General features: G+C 46.4%; 1 long non-coding RNA gene across 1 annotated transcript; it reads left to right on the plus strand.

Annotated features, from left to right (window-relative positions):
* Window positions 1-221: 221 nt before the first annotated feature.
* Window positions 222-625, plus strand: LOC133212647 (uncharacterized). Its single transcript, XR_009725562.1, has 2 exons — window positions 222-300; window positions 354-625. It is a non-coding gene; the product is annotated as an uncharacterized LOC133212647 (long non-coding RNA).
* Window positions 626-5,300: the final 4,675 nt, after the last annotated feature.

The following is a 5,300-nucleotide window of genomic DNA, read 5'->3' on the forward strand; positions in this document are numbered from 1 at the left end:
TCCAGTTATCGCCCTGGTCGGGCTTAAGCCTTGGGAACTGTAAAGAGAACAATGAAGTGTCAAGATCGGTTAGCAAAAGAAAGAAGGAGGTTTGCAAGATAAAGAAGGATGTGCATCTCAAAGACAGACCAAACAATGTAAATATTTGTAACCTTTAGTAGTTTTGCTGAATCAGGATGACAAGGAAGTAAGAGAGTGGAAAGTTACTGCTTGTGGGTAACAGAAATAGTTAAGGAAATGGATCCAGGCGTTATCACCCTGGTCTGGCTTAAGTCCTGGGAACAGTAAAGAAAATACCAGGTGCTGTTGCCCTGGACCTGCTCAAGCCTTGGGAACCCTGAAGAAAACATCAGGTGTCAATACCCTGGTCGGGCCTAAGCCTTGGGAACTGTAAAGAGAACATGAAGGGTAAAGATCGGTTAGCAAAATAAAGCAGGCGGTTTGCAAGATAAAGCAGGATGTGCATCTCAAAGACAGACCAAACAGTGTAAATATTTGTAACCCTTAGTAGTGTTGCTAAATCAGGATGACAAGGGAGTAAAAGAGTGGAAAGTTACTGCTTAGCACCTAGTAGACTATAAAAGGGATGTGAAATGTGAAATAAAAGTCTTCAGATTTCACCAGAGCTGTAGTGGACTATAAAAGGGATGCCAGATGCACAATAAGGGCCTTCAGATTTCACCAGAACTGGAGTCTGTCTTTGATACGACACAAGCAGACGTGCTGAGTGGCTTTTCCGGGGCATTATCATTTTGCCACATTTCTCTTACATATTATGTGTCATCTCTTAATTAAGTCTATGTGTTTAATGTATTCTTTAAGGTTGATTCTGTTATTGGCTGCTCCAAAATTAAGGCCTGGGCATTTGGTGTCCACCAGATCAGTCCTTTAATGTGTTGAAGATACTCCTCTTTTGACTTTAGAAAGCTGAAATACTGAGTCTGGTTTTCTTGAAGCAGGCTTACTCTATTGGGTGCCTAACTCTCTTAGTCCTCATTGAACACCCCAGCTTTCATGAAGGTTTTATTTTTGCCTTTACACAACTGTGCTATTTTTATGTAACTTGTGATTTCAAACTGATTCTGAAATGCTTTCAGAATAATTATGTCTAAATACAGAAATGCATAGTGTTTTGCTCTCAGTATTTGTTATAAGTGAGTCTCAAGAAAAGGCAGAGACTGGCTATTTGAGTCTCAAATAAGGGGAAGAGACTGGCTATTTGAAATTAATCAATTTATTAAGCAAGCAATAGTAAGCAAAACAGCGCTGGGCGGCCGGGGAGTCTCCGCTCCGCCAACGGCGTGCACCCCCTCCCACAGGTTCTGTCCTTTTATATCCTTTTCTTCAGGTGTAGGTGTCCTTCTTGTTATCTTCGCATGTGGGGCTTGTTGCTCGAGGCTGTATTCTATCTCTCGGTGGTTGTGGGGGATGAAGATAAGCTATCTTCCTCCTGACTTTTGGCCTAGTTTCGACATGTCTACTTGACACATCCCGGGGCAAGCTACCTTCCCCCCTGACCTTTTACCTAGTTTCAACAGATCTACTCGACACATCCCGGCTTCAGGATATCTTGTTTAAACACCAGATGCCTACGGTTACAATCCTGCATAAGCAGATACAGGGCTGTTACAGCTGGTTTTCTTTAAGCAATTTCTAAAGTTTATAAAAGTGTTCTAAATTTTACAATATAATTCTCTCAAATTGTAAGACCAGTTTGATTGAACAGACTCCATTTATCCCATTACTTATTCAATACACAAGTTTCACCTCATCCTGTAACAGAAGGTATCTCTTGATTACCTAACCCCCTCAAGGCATTCAAGCAGTTAAACAAAGTACCCCTGTAATTAGCAAAGCGTTTGAGACATTCAAGTAGTTAAACAAAGTACCCCTTAAAGTAACAAAGTGTTTGATTAGGAAAGATTATTCCTTTGTTTCTTCTTCTCTTTCATCATTGTATTGACAGGAACATCTATCTTAATCTGATCATTGGTATACATTCTACACATGATTTTCGATTCCACCCAAAGTACAATGATGACAAGGACTCCTAAGTTGCTGACACGAATCATTCCTATATACCTCACACACCCCATTTCCCCAAAGTCACTGATTTTATACTCTTCTTTATCCAGTGTACGTGCTACTCTTGGCGTACTCTGCGTTTGTGTGGCCCGTTGATAAGGGGTCTCATTCTGCCTCCCAGTGGGTGTGGGGAGAAAGACTCCTTATCTCCTTCGAGGGTCTCATTAGGCCTCCCGGTGGGTTCAGTGGGTGTGGGGAGGAAGGCTCTTTATCTTCTTTTCCGTACCTAGTTTACTTTAACAGATGCTTGCAGTCTATAAGCCAAATGTCAAAGTGTCAAAATTTTCCAGTAACCTTTAAGCAAGCAAGTAACTCTTAAACAATTAACTTTTAAGCAAACAAGATTTGATTAACAAACAGGAATTCACTCATCACAGTATTGAATGCCAATAAATCCATATGTTATAGAGGGGCTGGTAGTCCATCCTGCGTTTCCCAGAGTAAGGCCGAGCCATTGGTTTCCTATAACACTGCCAGGGTGGAACTACCTTAGACAACATTGTCTGTGCCAGCTCTATGCCTTAAACATATAGTTTTGGGACAACTCAAGCCGAAGTGATATTATTCTGGATGATCTTTGTCCAGCATGGATGGAATAATATCCTGATAGAGCAGCATGGTGTAGCTACTTTCCAAAGAGCTCCTGGTTACTATTGCTATGGGTAGTATCTTCCTAAAAATGGCATCAGACTTTAAAAGTTATGTTCACTGTGCACGCACATGGCAGAAGAGATCAGAGCAGAACAAAATCATCATCTTAAGTTAGTTGGCATGAAAAGTGAGTATGTGTATAGCTTTTCTCCTACATGAAAAGGGAATGTACTCATACAAGCACTGGCATCTCTGAGAAGGAGCATGGCAGTGAGTGGAGGGGCAGGGCCCACCATGTCCCCCCAGATCAGGTCTTGGTGCTTCTGTGTCAGGCTCATGGGGCTCGGATGGGGATGCTGTGAAGCTGTCAGTTGCCTCTGCCAGCAAATCCCATCTTCAGACAATCCATGCTAAGTGTGGGAGTGTCCTGGGTTTAGCAGTAGCAGTCATTTTTCTCCTTCTTGGTAGCTGGTGCAGTGCTGTGTTTTGACTTTCGAGCTGGGAACAGAGCTGATAAAAATGATGTTTTGGTTTGGCCAAGGACTTTGTGAGCCTCATGCTCTGCCAGGGAGGAGGGGAAGCCGGGAGGAAGCAGAGACAGGACACCTGACCCAAACGGACCAAAGAGGTATTCCATACCACAGCACGTCATGCCCAGGAGGTAACTGGGAGTTAGCCGGAAGGGCAGGTGGACTGCAGGGTTGGAGGAGGTATCGGTCGGTGCTTGGTCGGGCTGGGGGGGCGAGTTTTCGGTCACCTGGTGCTGAGGTGTTGTATTCTCTTCCCTTGTTATTTCCTTTCTCATTATTATTATTGGTGGTAGCAGTAGTGATTTGTGTTATACCTTAGTTACTAAACTGTTCTTATCTCAACCCGTGGGAGTTGCATTCTTTCTGATTCTCCGTCCCTCCAGGAGTAGGGGGAGGGCAAGAAGGGGGGGAGTGAGTGAAAGCTGTCTGGTTGGGGTTAAACCACGACAGGGAGTCCTCACTGCATCTCACTGCTGGTTCCCTGTCACCAGCAGCTGCATTGTGTATAGGCTAGGAGCTGTCATGTATAATATAGGACAGTGACACTCCCAAAAGGGGTTCCAAGCAGAGAATCCAGCATACAAATCACCCTAGAGATGTGACGAGATGTGGATGTTGTCCAGAGCTGCAGGAGGGCTCTTGGTTCTCTCCTGGAGGGACCTGCTCTGCACTCTGGCACTCTCAGCTTTATGCTTTTCTTAAAATTCCTCATAATGAAAAGAAAAGGCATCTGTGAGGAAACAAGACTGATAATAGATTCAAAATGTATTTTTATTGCATTCTTAAATTACCATAGTTAAATTAAATTATTAAATGTATTTTTATTAAATTAGCACACAGGCTGGTGTCATTTGCCTTAAATATTTTAATAAAGCCTGTGAAGTCTTCCCTTGTTATTAGAGCTCTCGGAATGTGTCTATTTTAATGACAATGTGAGTTTAAGTTTGATGTTGGGAAGAGCACCTGGATGAATTGTGGGAAGTGAATAAGCCTTGCCTAAGTGGGAGAAGGAACTCATTGAACATTTGTCTTGAGTAGTTTTATTCATAACTTGCACCAAGTGCTCCATGGGATAACAAATTTAAAACAGCTAGGATTTTTTCTAGAAGAAACCTTCCCAGCAGAGAGGTGCAGGTGACTCCAGCTACTGCTAAATTTAACACGTTGGGAAAGGCAAAGGAAATAAATCTTCCCTCTAGCTCTCTAGAAGCAGCCGAGCGGCGGGGGTGTGTGGGTGTGTAAAAAAAACCCCACAACTTCTCCCGCGACCGCTGAGCCACCCGCGGTCCGCACCGGGCTGTGAGCTGTCCCCAATGCGGGCGGCTCCGCCTGCATGCGCGGTGTCTGCGCGCTGCGGACCGGCCAACGAGTCAACGTCGGCAGGTGGGGAGTATGGGAAGCTGCGCGCGTATTCCGCGCCACTCTGCGCAGCGACAGCGAGTCCGGTCCGTAGCTCTGCGATCCGCGTTTTGCGGGCGGCAGCTGTATTTCCCGGACTGTCCATGGCTCGGTGCTGTTGACTCTCCATCTGATCGGCGCAGGCTGCGCGGGGCTCCCTACGGGATCAGAGAGCTCCCCCGTCGGGATATCACTCCTCACATCCTCTTGCTGGGACTCAGCTACATTTCCAGCCAAGCCTGGCTTTATTATGTGTGTCTGCACTGCAACCCTAGCAGCAAGATCAGGAGGAGGAAAAGGAGCCAGGACAAAGAAAAGAGAGGGAGGCTGGCGAGAGGCAAAGAAAATAAAAACCCAGGGCAGCAGTAGCAGTAATGAAGGCAAGAGCGGTGCCACCTTCCAGCGAATAACCTATGGATGCAGCTAGCGGCCCCGGCATCGATGCAAAGAAGCACTTGCCTTGTTCCGCGAAGTGTGTGCGGCGAGCGCGGCCGGCCGCTGGGAACCCACCCACCCGCCAGCCCAGCTCCACGTCCGCCCCGCGGCCAGCCTAAAGAGGGACTCGCCGTCCTCCCCGGGCAGCGGTGGGGCGAGGAAGGGACAGAGCGGGCGGATGGGCAGGCAGGGTGGGAGGGAGGGAAGGAAGAGGAGGGAGGAAGGGAGGGAGCGAGGTGCCGAGTGCGACCGGGGGAGGAT

Source organism: Neopsephotus bourkii, unplaced genomic scaffold, assembly GCF_033783945.1.
Source record: "Neopsephotus bourkii isolate Nb327-2 ecotype Australia unplaced genomic scaffold, CSIRO-AGI_Nbou_v1 NB_727, whole genome shotgun sequence".
Lineage (NCBI taxonomy): Eukaryota > Metazoa > Chordata > Aves > Psittaciformes > Psittacidae > Neopsephotus > Neopsephotus bourkii.